Source organism: Cervus elaphus, chromosome 21 (assembly GCF_910594005.1).
Source record: "Cervus elaphus chromosome 21, mCerEla1.1, whole genome shotgun sequence".
NCBI lineage: Eukaryota > Metazoa > Chordata > Mammalia > Artiodactyla > Cervidae > Cervus > Cervus elaphus.
In genome coordinates, this window is record NC_057835.1 from 44,282,712 (window position 1) to 44,305,891 (window position 23,180).

Sequence of the window (23,180 nt, forward strand, 5' to 3'; positions counted from 1 at the left end):
TAAAACAATTGAATAATGTTCTAAAAATTCAAAAATAATGCCTAAAAAATGTTCAAATGAATACTTCTAACGCATCCACTGAAGTTCATCAGATAAAAACAATACAATGACAAATGAACATTCTCATGCTATTCTCAGTGAAATGATACTTGAAATTATTTTATTATTGCATTGTTGCTATGACTTACTAACTGGATGATAAGATATAAAGGAGAAAAATGAGGAAAAGAATGAAGAACCAGAATGGCAAATGTGGAACACCTCAGTGGAATCAGAGAGGGAATTAAAAAGTTAAAATAGGTGGAAAACTGAGAAAGGACCAAATAGGAAGTCGGGGTGGGGGGGTGGGGGGGTGGGGGGGAATATCCATAAGAGAAAAAACACATAAGAATAATCCATAGCAAAGGAAACAGAGAAGCAACAGAAGTATAAGCAGAGAAATAAAAACTGAAATTCAAGTAAGAAAGACCCAAGTGAAGAAAGATAATAATTAAGAAGCAAATACTAAAAACAAAAGAGAATAGGCATATTAACAGACTGCTAGGAGAACAAAGAGACAAGGAAGAGTCCATAGTGGCATGAGCCTGGAGGATGCCTTGAGAAAAAAAGAAACAAGTATAATAATAAGGAGAAAATATGGAGGGAATCATAAAGAAAAGACAGATGAAGAACAGAAGACAGAAAGATGGTTAAGAATAAATAAGAGGCAGAAATAAAATGAAGTTTTAGGGGAAAAAAAATCCTCCAACTGTCTTATTATGAAAAAGAACTCATTTGAATGTTCATGCTTTTTTTGTGCTTGTGCCATAGAAGCAACAGTCTGATTTCTGTAAAAAAAACTATTTGGAAATCTGTACTGAGTTCAGATTTGGAATATAAAAGTATAAGCCTTCTTAGGTTTTACTACTTTGGCTTTATACAGCTTAGTTGAAAAGGTTCATTCTTTTTGAAACAAAAGGCTTTGTATTACCATTTAAAATTGCCAAATGTTGTTAAACAATTTTTGAGACATAATTTGGAGGTGAATGTAGGTGACATTTTGGTTATAGTTTTATTTGATACTCTTGTCTATAAGGAATTGATTTTTTCTTTTGCTAAGATTAATTCAGAACTATGAATTTTAATGAAATATCAATAAGTGAACAAGTCTCGTATTTTAGTTTTGACAGGACTCTCCAAGGATTAAACAAACCAAAGTACACTGCAGGAAATAGTATCCCTCTTAACATTTAAGTAAAAGTTGAATCATTTCAATATGTATGGAAGAGATATAATGCATATATATATATAATGTATTTGTATGTGTACATATACACACATACAAATTATAAACAATTTTCACTTAAAAATGTTTAAAAGTTACTTGTTTGTATAATCATTCAAACCTCCTTTTTCCAATGGAAATTAAAGTTTCCTCTCATAAAATTGCAAAGAAATAAATACTTGAACCAGGAACAATTGTACAATTCTATTACCTCTTTATAGATAAAATGGAGAAATGGGAACAAAATGATAATTTGGGTGGATTTTTAGTTATATCAAGCAAAAAGTGTTGATAAATAGTCAGCTTTGAAAGATGTTTCTCTTTCCAACGAGGAGGTGTTAGAAGGAATAAATAAATGAAATTGCTTCATCCATTTGATACACTCAATATGAATGAAGAAAAGATGTAATTAAACACAACCAACATCTTACTTCAGGCCTTCATAATCTCTTATCCAAATTACTGTCATTTCCTTAATTTATTTTTTCATTTTTAATTGAAGGATAATTGCTTTACAATATTGTGTTGGTTTCTGCCATGCATTAATATGAATCAGCCATGGGTATACGTATGTCCCCTCCCTCTTGAAATTCCCTCCCACCTCCACCCCATCCTACCCCTCTAGGTTGTCACAGAGCACTTATTTGAGCTCCCAGAGTCATGCAGCAAATTCCCACTGGCTATCCATTTTACAAACAGTAGTGCGTGTGTTTCCATTCTACTCTCTCCATTCGTCCTACCCTCTCCCTCCCCCACCGCACGTATCCGCAATCTGTTCTCTATCTCTGCATCTCCACTGTTGCCCTGCAAATAGGCTCACTGGTACCATCTTTCTAGATTCCATATATACATATACATATATATATATATATATATATATATATATATATATATATATATATGATATTTGTTTTTCTCTTTTTTACTTACTTCACTCTCTGAAGAGTAATTACTTCACTTCACTTTCTAGGTTCATCCACCTCCTTAGAACTGACTCAAATGTTTTCCTTTTATGGCTGAGTAATATTCCATTGTATATAAGTAGCACAGCTTCTTTAGCCATTCATCTGTCTATGGACATCTAGATTGCTTCCATGTCCTAGCTATTGTAAATAGGGTGTGATAAACATTAGGGTACATGTGTATTTTTCATTTATGGTTTTCTCAGGGTATATGCCCAGTAGTGGGATTGTTGTGTCATATAGTAGTTTTAGTCCAAGTTTTTTAAGGAAACTCCATACTGTCTTCCATAGTGGCTGTATCAATTTACGTTCCCATCAACAGTGCAAGAGGGTTCCCTTTTCTCCACACCCTCTCCAGTATTTATAGTTTGTAGTTTTTTGTTTTTTTTTTTTTGATGATGGCCATTCTGACCAGTGAAGTGATATCTCATTATAGTTTTGATTTCCATTTCTCTAATAATAAGTGACATTAAGCATATTTTCATGTGTTTATTAGCCATCTGTATGTCATAGAGAAATTTCTGTTTAGATCTTCTGTCCACTTTTTGATTGTGTTGTTTGTTTTTGTGGTACTGAATTGTATGAGCTGCTGGTACATTTTGGAAGTTAATCCTTTGTCAATTGTTTCATTTTCTATCATGCTCTCCCATTCTGATGGTTGTCTTTTCACCTTATTTATAGTTTCCTTTGCTGTGCAAAAAGCTTTTAAGTTTAATTAGGTCCCACTTGTTTATTTTTGCTTTTATTTCCATTAATCTAGACGGTGGATCATAGAGGATCTTGTTGTGATTTATGTCATAGAGTGTTCTGCTTCTGTTTGCCTCTAAGAGTTTTTAGTTTCTGATCTTACATTTAGGTCTTTAGTCCATTTTGAGTCTATTTTTGTGTATGGTATTAGGAAGCATTCTAATTTCATTATTTTACATGTTGCTGTCCACTTTTCCCAGCATCACTTACTGAAGAGGCTGTGTTTTCTCCATTGCATATTCTTGCCTCCTTTACCAAAGATAAGGTACCAATAGGTACATGGGTTTATCTCTGGGATTTATGGTAGCCTTTTTAAAATTTAATTTTATACATATGTAGGCTGCATGTGGGCTTTTCCTGGTTCCTGTGAGTGCATGGGCTTCTCACTGCAATGCACATGTTCTAGAGTACAGGCTTGGTAGTTGTGGCACATGGGTTCAGTTGCCTTGAGGTATGTGGGATCTTCCCAGACCAGGAATTGAACCCATGACCCCTGCATTGGTAGGCAGATTCTTAACCACTGCACCACCAGGGAAGTCTCTGTGATAGTCTTTAAAATGGTTTCTCAGTTATTAATTTCTACCCCCTACACACATTCATTCTGTACTCCAAGCTGTATAAAGCAGCCTGAAAATCTAAATAATTTCTCCATAACCTAACATTCTTTTTAGCTTACTGTCTTCTACAGGTAAATATAAATGATTTCTTTACTTATTTAGTCATTGAAGCCCCTCTGTCTCTGGACCCACCTGTCCTGCAACCTCATTCCCTCTAGAGCAAGAGTCATGGACCATAAGCCACACTTCTTTTAAACTTCCCTTCCTACCTTTGTCCACATTCCACCCTCTGACTGGCTGCTCCTTCACTCACCATGATTTTTGGCTGACCATCTCGTACATTTCACTCTGGGCTCAATCCAAACCTTCTCAAACTGTCAGAGGCAGATCAGGCTTCTTTGCAGCTTTTGAGATAGAAAGTGAACTTCTGAATTTAACCCTTTACCTGTATATGCATGTGAGTTCCACATAGGCATGACTCTATCTTAATTTTTTTTGTTTTGCAGCTTCTATATATAGAGGATTACCTGGAGTATATTAGCTCATAAACAGTAGATAGTCAATTAATATGTATATACATATATTGAAGGATTAACAAAAAACTGAAAAAGAGATGTGTAACACAGTCTTTATTTTACCTGCTAATTATACATATAAAGGATGGGAAAGAATAATCTCCAGAGAAACTTACATAAAAGAGAATTTAGGATGATTAGTTGGGGGTCAACAGAGTGACTTACTTAGCTTATTTAACAAGTGACTATATTTTAAGGTGATACTCATGGACATCCAAAGATCTAAGTAGAAGTGATAATTTTGTTTCACCTTGCACAAGTCAGGCCACTTCTAGAATATTTTGTTCAAGTGATTAACATCACATTGACAGGGGCAACCCAAGTTCCATCAGATTCATGTTATCTGGACTAGTGAGGAAATGCTTTACTACAGTGTTTAAGGAATATTTAAGATTTAGGGAAGTTTAGTTGGAAGAAAAGATGCTTGAAATGTGTGCATAATTTGTATATGAATAAAATAGCATATTTTTGTAAGAATCTATGGAGCAGAATTAGGACAAATGACTAGTTGCTAGAGGTAAAATCCACCAAGCAAATTAAAGAGAAAAAAAATAACTTTCATTCAGTGATATGCCATGAATTTTTACCTATTTGATGAGATTATCTTAAAACTGAGTATTCCTTTGATTGTTATCTGTTAGAGGAAATTTCAAATTGAACCTATCACAGGAGAGTGAAAGATGTTTCTATAGCAAATAGAAAATGAAAAACATCTGTTCCTTTTAGAAAACTGTTAATGAAGAGTTCTGACAAAACATAATATGTAGTAAATTAAAATTTTATTACAGACATTATTTAAAATTGAGTGTTTCTATAAAGAGCATTTCAAACATTTTTTGATATATTAAGAAGCTATAACATCAAAGTTTTGATAACAAAAGTGATCATGGTTTAATGATTGTGATTATGAACAATAAATATTTCTTTGGAATAGCATTCATTTAATAGGAAAATATAAGCTTACAAGAAGTAACTTTGTGTGTATATATATATATATGTATATATATTTCATTGAAGACGATTTCTTAAATGTTTTGAGAGTGCAAATTGTTCAGCAATCTTCACAAATCTCAAAATGCTTACACTATCTTTTTCTTCTTTTTATTCTTCGTTTTGTGGACTATTGACAGTAAAATAGAAAAATACTGATATGTGCTACAGTGGCTTTGCTCAGGAACCAACTAGTTAAATTCACATATAATCCCTGAAAATTGACACTTTGCTCCCCTCTACAGTGTGTTTATTAAATGGGCACAGAAAAAATGATGCCCTTTGGAAATGATGTATTTCATTACTTCTTCTTCAGCTTTTTTTCATAGATTCTATTATAGCCATTTTGAAATAAATATATATATATATATATGCATATACACATACACACACACACACATTATGTATGTATATAAAATATAAAATAGCCATTCTTTGTTGGCCTTTGTGTAGTAGAACTGGAAAACCAGGACTCCAAGGTGCCAAAAATTCCTGCTGACCTTAGAATTCAATTATTTCAACCAGTGTAATATTCTAAGCTATTTTTTTAGGATATAAAACTGAGCCCTTCCTAAAATGACAACTCTTCAGGATATTTTAATATCTAAAATTTTTAATAATTGAACTCCTTGGAAACTCTAGCTCCTTATCCATGGACCTGAGCTTTCAAATGAAAAGCAAATGGAAATATTTTTGTTACCAGAGGGCAAAGTTACACTGTGAATTTCCTTGTCACAGATCTTGAAAAAGGAGAATTGTTCAATAGAGGTATTCTATAATTAGTCTCAGAAACGATTCTTTATTTTCCATTTGTACTAATGTTTGGCTTTACTTTTCAGAGCCCTTTGAAGAGAGTCCTGTAGTTTTCATCTTCTATGAGCATTTGAAAATTATCTGATTTCATGGCCTTGTATAATGTTGGGCTTCTCCTGTAGTAGACACATTCATATTTGAGTAGGACAGATAATTAATTAGGATATTTCAAAATACGTGTATCTTATTAGTAAATGGGATAAAAGGCTCATTTTGCAACTAGTCTCGCCATTTTTAATAAATTTTAAAAAAATGAATTCAGACAAAGAAGTATGAAAGCTAAAGGCATATTAGATTTTAATGTAACGCAGATATAGCCTGCAGGGGCTAACTATTTTAGAGGACACATGAAATTTCAATACTTATCTTTGAGGTGCCATTTTGAATTCCTTTCCACTTACTTTAAAGCATTTCAGGTCTGTTTCTGCTTTAAAAACTTTAGGTCAAAATAATTTCACATGAAATTAATTTTCTTTATCCACAGGAGACCCACAGTAGCTCAAACACAGTTAGAAATTAACAGTACCTGTTTTTCTAGTATTCTATTCATTACAGATACAGATAGTTTTGATAAACTTGATATGAAAGACTGCAGATTAAAGTTTTATGTTCTTTTCTTCAAGATCTTTCTTGTTAGTGTTCAAATGTAACCGCAGTGAAAGTTTTAGTAACCACTGACTACAGTTTGAGAAATCAAAGCCGCTTCCTGCCCAATTAGAATGCTCAGGTTCTATTGTTCCCTCCAATGGACCATATCTGTTCTTTTGTAAGAATGCGGTGATGATGTTAATGATCAGTGTGCTTCAGTTCTTCTAATTTGACAGTAGAAATTACCCAGGCCGTGATTCAAATTGTGGCAAACTCATTTAGTTCCAAGATGAATCCTGAATTCTGTTATCCATGTAGAATATTTCTTTATCTTTGTTTACAGGAGGTATATGCCACCCATGCATCACTAATAGGAGACATTCTGTACCTGAATGCATTTGAATGTTAATTTTAATTTACTTATATTGCAGGAATGAGAAAGAATACATCTTTACATACTACAAGGAATCAGAAGCTGATGACTGATGATGACTTTCTCCACTATAAACTTATGTAACCTCCATCTGCATTCCTATATTGTTGTTTCTACACTTAGTCACATCCAACTCTTCGTGACCCCATTGACTGCACCATTTCTATATATGAATCTTTAATCAGAAAGCCTTTATACCCTGTGCAGTTAAAATATTGCATATAAGCTATTGTTTAAATAGCCTAAAACATTACTAACAATCGGTAGTGTTATGAGTTTCTTCAGATTCTTTCTTTCCTCCTTTATCTTTCTTTAAGAAATTAGGCAGGGAAGGGGAAGGAGAGTACTGGTCAATGCTGCGTCATCTCATCCTCTGCCGTCCCCTTCTCTCCCTGCCTTCAATCTTTACTTCAATAAGTATATGAATTGATTAAGCTTGACTATCAATTTAAAATTTTGATTCAAAACATGATGCCAAATTATGTTTTAAATTTCAAAGTTGTGCTAAGTAAAATCATAGTATATCCATATTTCTTATTATTTGGAAGATGGTAGCATTTGAATTTATAAACAATTAGCATGATTGTTTAAAATAATATTTAACACTTTGTGTGTGTTCAGTCGCTTAGTCATGTCCAGCTTTTTGTGTCCCCATGGCCTGTAGCCTGCCAGGCTCCTCTGTTAGTGGAATTTCCCAGGCAAGAATACTGGAATAGATTGCCATTTCCTTTTTAAGGGGATATTTTCCACCCAGGGATCAAACCCGCATCTCTTGGGTCTCCTGCACTGGCAGGCGGATTCTTTACCACTAGCACCACCTGAGAAGCCCATGTAACACTTTAGCCATGACTTATTCCCCTGTGATTATGACATATGACCAATACAGCATTCCATACTTGAAAATTCTATTTTTATTTTTGTTGCCATTACTAGTCTCTTGTTATTAATATTCATTATTTTCATAATTGTTATTTCCTTAATAAAAAAGGACCATATTTAGTTGTCACAGCACTCCCTGGTAGCTCAGCTGGTAAAGAATCTGCCTGCAATGCAGGAGACTCAGTTCAATTCCTGGATTGGGAAGATCTGCTGGAGAAGTGAAAGGCTACCCACTCCAGTATCACTGGGCTTCCCTGGTGGCTCAGCTGGTAAAGAATCCACCCACAATGCGGGAGACCTGGGCTGGATCCCTGGGTTCGGAAGATCCCCTGGATGTAGTAGTATGGCTACCCACTCCAGTATTCTTCCCTGGAGAATCCCATGGACTGTGTAGTCCATGGGACTGCAAACAGTTGGAAAGAACTGAGCAACTACCAGTTTCACAGCTCTCCACTCCTTTCCAGGAAACACAAAATGGAGCATTTATAATGATTTAATTTCCTTAGAATCCCAAGAAAGTTAACTTTATGTGTTTTCATGTTTAGTAGCAGGGAAATGTTACAGAGAAAAAGATAATTGAAATATTTTGTCCAGTAACTTTGTATGCATAAAATGCACAGAACTTTATATACAAATTCTCACCCCTGGAATTCTAATGAGAAACTTCAGTCACATCCTGTAGACATGTTAAAACAGATATGGTCCTGAAATGGGCTGGCCTAATAATGAGTATACAGTAGAGTCACAGGTTAAATGTGTTCTCCTGCCTAACAAGGAAAGTGGGTGAAGAGAGTGTGTGGAGAGAGAGAGAGAGAGAGAGAGAGAGAGAAGAGGGTCCCTGAGCTAATTTTCTAGCCATCAGTCAGACTATTGTTCCTACTAAAAGAGATTGAAAGAGAGAGTGAGAGTGAGAGTTATTATAATAAATATAAAGTAGCTTTAGCCACGGGAAATTACACTTGGAAGGTCAGGGGGGAGAATCAGAGAAGGATGATGAAGGGGGTGGGGTGTGAGCAGAAATATGCAGGGTCAGGATTTTGAAGGAAGATGGAACATCACCCATGTCAATAACTGTTATCAATGTGTTACATGGTATATTAAAATAGGAAGTTTTCTAAAGGAAAATTTGATTTGTATTTTTTTAATTTCACATTCCAAGTAGGTATGTGTTCCAAGTTTGTGTGTGTGTTTGTGTGTGTGTATGCCCAGATGTAGTGCCAATAGATTATCAGTAGCTATGTGCTTTATGAGGAAATTTTTCCTTTTTTAAAAACATTTTCTTTGGATATATACTAAATTGATGTGGAATAATAGTCACTATTACTAGATGAATTCACTGTGTATCTTTATCTGCCACAAATCTGTGATGTATCTATTGGACAAGTACATACAAATGAATCGTATTTTCCAAAGTCATTGCTTTTTTAAGTCTGTATTGCTTGTCTATAGAACAAGTAACATCTTTGAACAGAAGCACAGGACTCTTCTTTTGGTGCATTTATCTTGCTCATCAAATGTTTAAGATCTCAACAGCAAGAATACCATGGCAGATTCTGCCATTAAGTTAGCAAATTAAAAATCAAACAAAATATTTGTTGAATAGGTGGGGGCTTAGTGCTGGTGACTGGGGAAGATAAAATATGCAGAAATGCAGAAAGAACAACTATCTCTACACAAAGATAAAATGTGAGAAAAAGCTCTTACACAAAGAAAAAAACTGAAAAAAGTAATGACTTATGTAAACCTAAGTTCAACTTACCTGACCTCTATCTTTCTCCTTTGTCATCTTTTAAAACTTCTAGAACTCTAAAACTTCCCTAAGGGTTGGGGAAGCATCAAGATTTAGCTAAACTTTCATATTTATTTAAAATCAATTTTTCTTTTTATGAGTTTTGCATTGCACTCTTGCAAAAGCAATCAAATCAATAACACTAGTGCAATGCACTGGGTGGAATCATTAAACAACTTTAGAAAGAGAATAATACAGTAAGAATTGTGCATTTCTCTAGATGATGTATCTTGGATTATGTCCACTCAGCTGCTACACCTACTGAACTGGTTGATTTCTTTCTCCCATGAATGCAGCATGGTTGTTACTGAGTTGTTTTCTCACTTTATATTGGGGAAAAACAGGTACAACCTTAAGTCTTCCAAAAAAAAAAGACCAAATTTCAGAAATCTGTACTGACAATAACAGATTTATATTTTGTATTTGCCATATACCTATATGTGCATTTATAAATATAATTGGCATTCTTGTCAAACATCATTTTATGAGACTGGTGCAGAATTCATACCCATATGTTCAGATGGTGCCTTCTTTCTATCTAAATGTCCAGATACAATATTTCTACCCTCTTTTATACAGTTAGTGTTTATATTCATTGTGCAATTAATAGATGTTTAAATTAAGTCACCAATTAAGATTCCAAAAAAATTAGAGGTCCTTCTATTTAAAAAAATCAAATATTCGCAACTTTGCTGGTGGTCTAGTATTTAAAGACTTTGCACTCCCACTGCAGAGGGCACAGGCTAGTCCCCTAGTTGAAGAACTAGGATCCCATGCACTGTGGTGGTACAGTCAAAAGAAAAAAATAATAAAATAAAATTCACAAATTTGTGCACACTAGTATCAGTTCTGGATATATACATCTATTTTGGCAAATATGTTTTTAACAAAAATTTTACCTAATCAAGAGATCACGGATCAAATTAGAAACACAAAATAACCAATTCTTGAGATATAGGGGGGGGAATATATAATGATCAAAATATTTATTTCCTGTTGCTGAATTTGGATTCACCTGATGATTTTTAAGATATGGATAGATCTGTGAGAAACGCAAATTAATTTCAATCATACAAGTGTTTAGTGAGCATAAACTATATTCCAGGCACTGTGCTAGGTACTGAGGATAGAATAGTGATGAGTAGCATTCTGTCTTACAAAAGGATGGCCCCATAAAATCAGATATGGTTTTGAAATGTGTTAGTAACAAGTTGTGACTACTCAGTAAGCATTCTCTGATTTTACAAAATTATAGAACCACAATAGTTCACCTTACTCCCCATGTCGAAACTAAGGAATCCATCTTACACGACAGTGAATATTTCTAAAAGCATCCCTTAAATTTTCCTTCCTAGGTATTTTCCGTTTGACCTAATTAATGAGTGGATAAATTTCAACTTTCATCCCAGCATTCCATCAAAAGCCTCAACAGCGCAAACTTAACTAATTTTTTTCTAAATGTCTCAGGTTAGGATCAACACTTCTTCAGAACCTGTGTCTTGGTTTAATACTTGCCTCTTTTATTCTCTTTGGCCCTATCTACTCCAGATTCCTTCATGCGTTGTATCCAAAAAAGTTTTCTGCTTTAATATCCTACCAATACTTAGCAGATGGATTCTAGATACTTGATGAATGAATGGCTTGTATCTTGAAATCGTTAATTATTGTCCAACAGTGACTGTCTCTTCTCTGAATGTCACAGGATTTGAGCATATACCATAGGATATAGTCCATGTGTGCATGCTCAGTTGCTAAGTCATGTCCGACTCTTTGTGGCTCCATGGATTGTAGCTCACCAGGCTCCACTGTGCATGGGATTTCCCAGGCAAGAATACTGGAGTGGGTTACTATTTCTTTCTCCAGGGGATCTTTCTAACCCAGGGCTCAAACCTACTATCTCCTACATCTCCTGCATTGGTGGGCAGATTCTTTACCATTGAGCTACCTGGAAAGCTCCTATGTGATAAAGTACCTAATTTCTTATTGTTTTCAGATACTCTGTTCTCTCCAACTCCATCAAATATGTCTCAAGGCTAGCAAAGTTGCTTTCTAGTTTTTGTAATCCCCTTAGAGCTGGGTATAAAGTTAGTGCTTGGAAAATCATGTTTATTAGCTTATTAAGCTTGGGCTCACAGAAAAGTTTAAATGAAAATGTTATTTTGCCAACACAGTAAAGGCAGACAAAATAAATTTTAATTCAAATCCTAAATCTATTTTTCACTAACTTAGAAACTGTCTTAATCATTGCATGTCTCGCTTATTTTGTATGTAACAATGGGAATAATATCCCCTTCATTTCATTGATGATATGAATTGTATGATACAACATACATAAAATCCCTATCAGAGTGACTAACATGTAGAAAGGGATCAATAAATAGTAGATGCCTAGTAAATATGTGTATCTTTCCCTTAGATATTCATTGACTGCAAACCATATTTCAGGTTGTTGTTCAGTTGATGAGTCATGTATGACACTTTGTGACCCTGTGAACTGCAGCACGTCAGGCTCCCCTGTCCTTCACTATCTCCTGGAGTTTGCTCAAACTCATGTTCATTGAGTCAATGAGGCCATCCAATCATCTCATCATCTGTCTACCCCTTCTCTTCCTGTCCTTAAACATTCCCAGCATCAGAGTATTTTCCGATGAATGGAGTTTTCATGTCAGGTGACCAAAATTTTGGAGCTTCAGCATCAATCCTTTCAATGAATATTTAGGATTGCTTTCCTTTAGGATTGACTGATTTGACCTCCTTGCTCTCCAAGGTACTTAAGAGCCTTTTCCAGCACCACAGTTCAAAAGCATCAATTCTTTGGCTCTCAGCCTTCTTTATTGTCCAACTCTCACATCCATACAAGACTACTGGAAAAACCATAGCTTTGACTGTATAGACCTTTGGCAGCAACCTAAGTGATGTCTCTGGTGATATGTTGCTGGAATGGCAGTTATGCAATGCTGGAGTGGTGGGTGCATGGCACTGGGGCGACTTTGAGGAGATACCCCACATCCAAGGGCAAAGGAGAAGCCCCAGCAAGATGGTAGGAGGGGCAAAATTGCATTTAGAATCAAACCCCATACCTTCCAGAGACTCATGGAGGGCTCAAACAAACCTTGTGCACACCAGGACTCAGAGACCCCACAGAGACTGAGACAGAACTGTGTTTGAGTGTCTCCCATGGAGGTACGCGTCAGCAGTGGACTGCTGCAGGGACAGGGGCTCTGAGTGCTGTAGGCCTGGGTACGGCATAAGCTCTCTTGGAGGAGATCACCTTTAACCCCGCCATAGAGCCACCAGAACTTACACAGGGCTGGGGAAACAGACTCTGGGAGGGCACAAAGAGAACCTTGTATGCACCAGGACTCAGGAGAAAGGAGCAGTGACCCCACAAAAGACTGACCCAGACTTGCCCGTGAGTGTCCAGGAGTCTTCAGCAGAAGCATGGGTCAGTGGTGGTCTGCTGCAGGGTTGGGGGCACTGCACTCAGTAGGGCATGCATGGGACCTTTTGAAGGAGGTCACCATTATATTCATTACCTCCACCATAGTTTGACCTCTGGTCAAATAACAGGGAAGGAACAAAAAATCAACAGAAAATTGGATTAACGATTTACTGGGCATGGCCCCGCCCATCAGAACAAGACCCAGTTTCCCCCTCAGTCAGTCTCTCCCATCAGGAAGCTTCTATAAGCCTTTTATCCTTCCCCATCAGAGGGCAGAGAGAATGAAAACCACAATCACAGAAAACTAACCAATATGATCACATGGACCACAGCCTTGTCTAAAAAGGAAATATAAGCCATGCCATGTAGGACCACCCAAGATGGATGGGTCATGGTGGAGAATTCTGACAAAACGTGGTCCACTGGAGAAGGGAATGGGAGACCACTTTAGTATTCTTGCTTTGAGAACCCCAAGAACAGTGTGAAAAGGCAAAAATATAGGACACTGAAAGGTGAACTTCTCCAGTCAGTAGGTGCCCAATATGCTCCTAGAGATCAGTGGAGAAATAATTCCAGAAAGAATGAAGAGATGGAGCCAAAGCAAAAAAGCAACACCCAATTATGGATGTGACTGGTGGTGGAAGTAAAGTCTGATGCTGTAAAGAGAAATATTGCATAGAAACCTGGAATGTTAGGTCCATCAATCCAGGCAAATTGGAAGTGGTCAAAAAGGAGATGGCAATTGTAACATTGACATTTTAGGAATCAGTGAACTAAAATGAACTGGAATGGGTGAATTTAACTCAGATGACCATTATATCTATTACTGTGGGCAAGAATCCCTTAGAAGAGATGGAGTAGCCATCATAGTCAACAAGAGTCTAAAATGCAGTACTTGGATGCAATCTCAAAAACAACAGAATGATCTCTGTTCATTTCCAAGGCAAACCATTCAATATCACAGTAATCCAAGTCTATGCCCCAACCAGTAACGCTGAAGATGAAGTTGAATGGTTCTATGAAGACCTACAAGACCTTCTAGAGCTAACATGCAGAAAAATGTCCTTTTCATTATAGGAGACTGGAATGCAAAAGCAGGAAGTCAAGAAATGCCTGGAGTAATAGGCAAATTTGGCCTTGGAGTACAGAATGAAGCAGGGCAAAGGCTAATTGAGTTTTGCCAAGAGAACACACAGGTCATAGCAAACACCCTCTTCCAACAACACAAGAGACGACTCTACACTTGGGCATCACCAGATGGTCAATACCAAAATCAGATTGATTATACTCCTTGCAGCCAAAGATGGAGAAGCTCTATACAGTCAGCAAAAATAAGACTTGGAGCTGACTGTGGCTCAGATCATGAACTCATTGCCAAATTCAGACTTAAATGGAAGAAAGTAGGGAAAACCACTACACTATTCAGGTTGACCTAAGTCAAACCCAATATGATTATACAGTGGAAGTGAGAAATAGATTCAAGGGATTCGATCTGATAGAGTACCTAAATAACTATGGACGGAGGTTGATTACATTGTACAGGAGACAAGGATCAAGACCATCCCCAAGAAAAAGAAGTTCAAAAAGGCAAAATGGTTGTCTGAGGAGGTCTTACAAATAGCTGTGAATAGAAGAGAAGCAAAAGGCAAAGGAGAAAAGGAAAGATATACCCATTTGAATGCAGGATTCCAAAGAATAGCAAGGAGAGATAAGAAAGCCTTTCTCAGTGATCAAAGCAAAGAAATAGAGGAAAACAACAGAATGGGAAAGACTAGAGATCTCTTCAAGAAAATCAGACATACCAAGGGAACACTTCATACAAAGATGGGCACAATAAAGGACAGAAATGATATGGACCTAACAGAAGCAGAAGATATTAAGAACAGGTGGCAAGAATACACAGAAGAACTATACAAAAAAGATCTTCATGACCCAGATAATCACAATGGTGTGACCACTCACCTAGAGCCAGACATCCTGGAATGTGAAGTCAAGTGGGCCTCAGGAAGCATCACCATGAACAAAGCTAGTGGAGGTGATGGAATTCCAGTTGAGCTATTTCAAATCCTAAAATATGATGCTGTGAAAGTGCTTCACTCGATACGCCAGCAAATATGGAAAACTCAGCAATGGTCACAGGACTGGAAAAAGGTCAGTTTTCATTCCAATCCCAAAGAAAGGCAATGCCAAAGAATGCTCAAACTACCACAAAATTGCATTCATCTCATATGTTAGGGAAGTAATGCTCAAAATTCTGCAAGCCAGGCTTCAGCAATATGTGAACCGTGAAACTCCAGATGTTCAAGCTGGACTTAGCAAAGGCAGAGGAACCAGAGAAAAAACTGCCAACATCTGTTGGATCATTGAAAAAGTGAGAGAGTTCCAGAAAAGCATCTACTTCTTCTTTACTGATTATGCCAAAGCCTTTGATTGTGTGGATCACCACAAACTGTGGAAAATTCTTAAAGAGATGGGAATACCAGACCCCCTGACCTGCCTCCTAAGAAATCTGTATGCAGGTCAAGAAGCAACAGTTAGAACTGGACATGAAACAACAGACCTGTTCCAAATCGAGAAAGGATTACATCAAAACTGTATATTGTCAACCTGCTTATTCAATTTATATGCAGAGTACATCATGAGAAACGCTGGGCTGGATGAAGCACAAGCTGGAATCAACATTGCCAGGAGAAGTATCAATAACCCCAGTTGCACAGATGACACCACCTTTATGCCAGAAAATGAAGAACTAAAGAGCCTCTTGATGAAAGTGAGAGTGAAAGAGGAGAGTGAAACTTTGGCTTAAAACTCAACATTCAGAAAACTAAGATCATGACATCTGGCCCATCACTTCATGGCAAATAGATGGGGAAACAGTGGAAACAGTGACAGACTTCATTTTTTGGAGCTCCAACATCACGGCAGATGATGACTGCAGCCATGAAATTAAAAGACACTTGTTCCTTGGAAGAAAAGTTATGACCAACCTAGACAACATACTAAAAAGCAGAGACACTACTTTGCCAACAAAGGTCCATGTAATCAAAGCTATGGCTTTTCCAGTAGTCATGTATGGATGTGAGAGTTGGACCATCAGGAAAGCTGAGCGCTGAAGAATTGAATGTTTTGAACTGTGTTTGAATGTTTGAACTCATGTTGGAGAAGACTCTTGAGAGTCCCTTGGACTGCAGGGAGATCCAACCAGTCCATCCTAAAAGAAATCAGTCGTGAATATTCATTGGCAGGACTGATGCTGAAGCTGAAACTCCAAAACTTTGACCACCTGACATGAAGAATTGACTCATTTAAAAAGATCCTGATGCTGGACAAGATTGAAGAGAGGAGAACAGGATGACAGAGGATGAGATGGTTGGATGGCATCACCAACTCAATGGACATGAGTTTGAGTAAGTCCAGGAGTCGGTGATGGACAGGGAAGCCTGGCGTGCTGCAGTCAATGGGGTCACAAATAGTCAGACACGACTGAGCAACTGGACTGAACTGAACTGAAAGTGATATCTCTGCTTTTTAATATGCTCTCTAGAGTTGTCATAGCTTTTCTTCCAAGGAGCAAGCGTCTTTTAATTTCATGACTGCAGTCACAATCCACAGCGATTTTGGAGCCCAAGGAAACAACTCTTTCACTGTTTCCACTTTTCCCCAATTATTTGGTACAAAGTGATTGTTTTTTGAATGTTGGTTGTTAAGCCACTTTTTCACTCTCCTTTTTCACCCTCATCAAGAGGTTCTTTAGTTCCTCTTCCCTTCCTGGATGGTATCATCTACATATCTAGGGTTGTTAAGATTTCTCCAAGCAACCTTGATTTCAAGTACTGCTGGTATTCTTCAAATGTACTGTTTTGAACACCAGCACCTTCAAAGAGAGGTTAAAGAAATTATCACATTGAAAGGAAAAAAAAATTTTTTTAATATAAAAATTTTGAATACACAGGGAAGATTAACTCCTATTTCTCTGAATCATACTTCGAAAGGAAGAAGACCAACTGAAGTATGGAGACCATACTTTGCCTGTTGAAAGGGCATGCTGACAGTGAAATAAAATTGTAGAGCTTTATTTCCCAGAAGTTATTTAATACTTACTGAACACAATCTATGTATCTGCAGGAGATGAAGGTGAAGCCTTATCTAAAGGTGGTAGCCTAGGGAAGGTAGCCACTTGGAAAACATTTCAAACATGCAAATCCCAAAAGGTCTTTATTTCAGCAAATGAGATGCATGATTTTTCATAAACTTAATTCCTTCTGTAAAATGTGTGCCATCTATGAGTTAATAAACATGCAATATCTACCCACATGACTTATGAGATTTGTTTTTCTCCCCTTACCTTTGGATCAAAAATTTATCAGATCCTTGTTGTCACATGCATAACACAGTACAAAATTAATTAGGTAGGCAAAAATTGTTAGAGAAATATTCAAAATCTTGTGGTAGGGCTATTACCAAATGTGAGACTCATATCAACCCAACTGAAATAACCAGTTCCAGATTCAGGTCTTTTTGATGACCTATTCCCCCTAAAAGTTTTGTGGTAGTAGTAGCCAATAGCTCTGTTCTTCATTATGATTGTCTCAGCTTACTGCCCTGAAGAGATGAGGGATACAAGAGGTGTTAATCCATGAAGCAAAAACTCCCAATGATTTACACCAGAACTAAAGAGTAGACCCCTCCCACTTGATTCTCTGTAAGTAATTTTCTTGATAAAGTACAGTCCATATGGAGACAGAGAAATATGCTAGTACATCCAAGAACAAGCCTACAAATATTCTCTTAGTATGATTTGGATCATACCAACTAAAGTAAAGGAATTCTGCTTCCATTTGTGTGTGTGTGAGTTCATTAGATCAATATTTTTGATGGTGCCTCGGAGGAAAATGAGTAAGTGATACAACTGTAATTACTTATTCAAGCACAATCATTAACCATAACACTGTAACACCGATAGGAAAATCTATAGTTTACCTTCAGAATTTTACATTTCAACAACGTCTGGTTGCAGAGAATTAGTTATGAGAAATAGTGTTGCCACTTCTTAGAATGGCCTAGAACTTCTGAAATATTTAATAGGTCTTTGTATCTTAATCTGAAAAGTGTTAACCAACATTCTTTCTCATCCTCCCTAACTTCCTCTCACACCTTTAATTCCCTACCAAAAATTGAAGTGTAGCTGCTTCTTCTGCTTCTTCTTTTTTTTTGTACCTTCAAGGAAACTCCACACAAAATCCAGGACAGTGGCCCTGGCATTGAAGAAAAAGAGAACCTTTTCAAATACCAGTCTTCCTATCCTGATCTTCTCTCTTTCTATAGTTAGTGAAAACAGTAACAATATTTATGAGGTTCCTCATAGCATGCTGCTATTCTTCTGTAGCTGGGCGCACACACACTGTTTTCCTGTGCAACAGCGCGACCTAGTGGATGAAGGCAGTTCCAACGAAGGTGGGCAACGAAAGCTCTTCAAGAGATGTTTGAAAATCACTTCCAAACTGCCGACACATGTCACTTTTTACAGTGGTAAAAAAGAGAAAAGTTCCCACACTGCTTGTGTAAGATGGAGATACAGCTGATCCCATAAACTATTTAGGAAAAAAAAATCTACTTATTAAAGTTAACAAGCAAACGCTCAACTGAATGTTTTGGAGATGAGGTGTCCTTTCTAAGATCTTCATTTTAAAATACTGAATATACTATTCATGATAAAAACAACCACAATTCCTAAACCACTTACTTAATGACCTTTATATTAACCTCTGCATGTCTTAGTCTAGCAGCAACTGTGTGTGTATTTGTGTACAATATAATCCATGTCTCAAAACACATTGTGTGACTATGTATATATGTCTGTTTGTGCGCGCATGCATAGAGAAAAAGAAATAGATGATAGACTGCAAATATGTAAGCATATATACGATACTTACCCTCAAACATAATAATATAATTTCTTCATTAAGTGGCAATTTAGAACAGAAAGCTCATTTTAGTGTCTACATAAATTAAAATCAATGTCCCTGAATAAAAAGATGAGGTCTTCATATAGCTTACTTATTTTTTTTAAACCATTCATTATTCCATTTCAGGATAATTCCTAAAAGCTAAATACTTAATAGCTCTTCTTTGGTGTTGATTTGCTTGCATTTATTGCTTCTGTTAAACCATCAAACAAGCTCGTTTTATCACTGTTTCTTTTTAATCCACTAAGCTTTAAGTTGGTTTTCAAACACATATTTAAAATTAAAATGTAAATATGGAATACAGAGTTCTACAGAGAAAGGTAAAACACCTTCTCAGAAACTGTGCATAAAAATTTAACAATTTTCCTTTGGAAGAACATGGTGGAGCAAACATCATTCACTCTTCTTGTTTATAGGATGTGCTAGGGTAAGAATTAAATGTAATTTAGTGAGACAATAAAATCTTCTCAACTTCTGTGCTGTTGTGTTAGGGATGGATTTGGGGATGATTAAATGAGTAAATCACACAGATCTGAAACATTTTTTTTCTCCTTTCTTTCTTTCTTTTTTTTTTTTTTACACCTCCTTAGATGGCATCTTGATCGTGCTTGCACTATGAACACAAAAGGCCTATAGGTCAGACCTGAAATTATAGCTAAACCTCAACTCCTGAGGTACACAGGCTGTTTATATCGATGAAAATTTATGATCTCTATACCCTAAATCCCCGGCCTCTCTTTTACATTGACTTCTTTACTATTTGCTGCTTTATTTTATGGTGATCCCTTGCCCTCTATAAATATATCACGGTTACTTAACCCCAGATCCCACCCCCAGCCTTCAGGACTTCAGAAAGGATCTATTTGTTACTTATTCTGCTACCGGGTGTTTCATAATCCTCCACATTAGCAGCTATTATTTTATAGCAGTTAACATTTTCCAAATTTTCATCATCTCTTGACTGTTAGCCCTCTAACTGCTTAATAATTCCAGTCTTAGAACTGCTGTGTAGAGATTATGCTGAAGTAGAAATTTTTTCCTTAAGCTCATACAATGATTGAAGTATTTTCTATTAAATATTTATCTGTAGAAAAATGAATAAATTTAACTGCAAAAATTACATTTAGGCAAGCTTAATTGCCTTGTGTTACTTTATATAAAATTTATAAAAACCTGACCTAATCTTAAAAACATGCCACTGAGTAATTAAAGTTTTCTATGGGTTAGATTCTAATAATTATCTTGTTTTGACTGAACTCCTTATTAGAATCCAAAAAAAAAAAATAAAGCTGGAAAATAATAAGAGATTATATATTTGGAAAAGCTATTGTCTGATGTTAAAATTGTTAAGAAAATATGAGTCAGTATTATGCAAATTCTGACCTAATCTCAGCAGCATTCTGGTAGGTAATTGTATTTTTTCTTTAAAGGAGGACAGACCCTACAATAATTATGCCTTGTTAGTGTCCACATTGCTACATTTTTGATTTATGTATTTTTCTGGGAGTTGACAGATAAGCAAGAAAAATTGACATATTATAAACTAATAAAAATAAATAATATCAGAATCTGCCTAGCAGCAGTCTACATTGGGAAGTTAAATCAACATATTAATCACACAATTTTTTCTGAGCAAAACATAGTGCGTACAAATTTTTTTAATGACATAGATCAAATAAAATTAAGTATTCAAATTGTTCTCTGTGTGTATGTGTGTGCATATGTGTGTGTGATTTCTAAGGTAAATCATACACAGTATGCTAAAACCATTTTTGTTTTATATCCTTCTCTGGCATTTTTAGGAAATCAAGACTTTAGTGATCTCCGTATACATATTTCTATATGTAATATTCTTATGTGATATAGTATTTCCAGGCTTTCTCCAAAGAACATTACTTAATGGCAATTTGATTAGTCCACTCTTTTTGGTGTTTTGCTAAAATTCTTATTACTTAGAATCCTGCTGCTTGAAAGCTTTATATTATTTTCTATTAAATACCAGAAAAAAGTATAAAATTTCAGGCTATGGCAACAGCTAGTGCTAAGAACCATATTTTACCACCATAGGCTAAATAAATTGACAAAAGAAACATGACTCCCATGAGCCTAAGGTTTGGTGTGTGTGTTAGTCACTCAGTCATGTCCAACTATTTGCCACCCCATGGACTATATCCCACCAGGCTCCTCTGTCCGTGGAATTCTCCAGGCAAGAATACTCAAGTGGGTTGCTATTTCCTTCTGCAGGGTATCTTCCTGACCCAGGGATTGAACCCAGGTCTCCTGCATTGCAGGCAGATTCTTTACCATCTGAGCTATCAGAGAGGGTTTGGCAGAAACTGGCAATTGACACTATATAGCATGAATGATGAAAACCAATGAGTTGTAAAGGTCATCCTTTTCTTCCAACTTTGTATACTTGACAAACAACACGTTTTGTTGGTATGTGCTTGCTTGTGTGCATGCGTGCTAAGTCACTTCAGTCATGTCGGAGTCTTTGCAACCCTATGGACTGTAACCAGCCAGGCTCCTCTGTCCATGGGATTCTCCAGTCAAGAATACTGGAGTGGGTTGCCATGCCCTCCTCAAGGATGGTGTATGCTTAGTTTCCTTTAAATATAACCTACATTTGCAAACAAATGCTTCAGGAGCAATCAATCAATATCATTGACCAATTGATTGATTGATTATCATAATTTCTCTGTTATTCAAGCTAAAAGTAAACAATCTATATTAGAATTTCAATACTTTTCTATTGCTGGACTCAGATCTTCAAAGCAAGCTGGATAATCAGTTTTTAGAAATGCAATGAAAGACAGACAATTTTCCCCACTATTTATAAGGATGTGTGCATGCTCAGTTGCTGAGTCAGTTGTGTCTGACTCTTTGCAACCCCACAGCTATAGCCTGGCGCCTCTGTCCGTGGAATTTGTCTATATGGATATGACCAACAAAATCCCAGAAAACACTACATCCTTCAATAGGGCATAGAAAACGTCCACATGATATCCCCAGTTCCATGCTTATCAACCTGGAAAACAAATCTTCTCAAATATGTATAAATCCTAAAATTTAACAAGCTCAACCTGAGGTTAACAAATTCTCTAAACAATGGAGCCTAGCTGATCATGGCCTACAGATTCTTTTCCTCTTAGCAAACAATTTTACATAGTCTTGGTCAAGGCTCAATATCTAGCAACCTATATTAGAACTATAATAAAGGTCTTCTAAAATTACCTCTAATTACACAGGGTGCATCTGTATGATCAGAGTCCTAAAACAATTTCCTTTTTACACACTGTTCTTTTATAAGTATAAAATGTTCTATAAAACCTTTTCTGAAATATGTAGCTAAGAAATCTGTCTACAAATCAGCCAAGAATAGTAGACCATTAAAGCATTGATTTTTATGAAAATCATCATATACTAGCTAGCAGTTGAATGCAGATAATTTAAATGGAACCTCAGGAAAAGCCTACTAATTATCCTCATCTCAAGAAAATAGCATCCAATGATTATACTAAACCAGATAAAAGATATAACCAATAAATCTACTAAGAACCTTTAAGCCTACAAGTGTGCGATTGTTGCAACAACCAACTCCAGGAAATTTTGAATTGAACAGAGCCATGGAAAAATCACACTGTTTGTTATACACACAGATACATTAGGTTGTATATATACAAGTACACATATATGATGTGTACACATGTACACATGATGTGTGCACATATAGGATGTATATATATATGTACACATAAGTACATATATATGACGTATAGTAGATTGATACATATGTTACACATATATGTGTGTGTAGTAGTTCTGAATATAAATATATAGTTAAGGACATGTGACAGGTTTGAATATAAGAACAACACTACAAAATATATTAATTAAGTTTCTAGTCAGTTTCATTTAAAATTTTTTATTTAATCCAATACAATATTTTAAATAAATATTTAATTAAATTTTTAATTCACATTATATACTTAATTTTTAAATCTACCATAGAGCCTTAAATACTGGTTTTACTATCAATGATTAGCTCTGGCTGAATTATTTTTGTGTGTTCATGTACAGATTTACCACTAGGTAATTTCTAAACACAAGCATATGATTCTCACGTTGATAGAAGAGATGGGTTTTTTCCTAATCTTGGAGCACTCTTCCTTCAG

At 36.1% G+C, this 23,180-nt stretch overlaps 1 long non-coding RNA gene across 1 annotated transcript in view; it reads right to left on the reverse strand.

Annotated features, from left to right (window-relative positions):
* The window catches only part of LOC122679407, a 28,441-nt gene extending 13,393 nt beyond the window's left edge, over window positions 1–15,048 (reverse strand). Inside the window, exon 1 of the long non-coding RNA XR_006336388.1 lies at window positions 15,002–15,048. This is a non-coding gene — a long non-coding RNA (uncharacterized LOC122679407). The remainder of the gene's footprint in view (window positions 1–15,001) is intronic.
* Window positions 15,049–23,180: the final 8,132 nt, after the last annotated feature.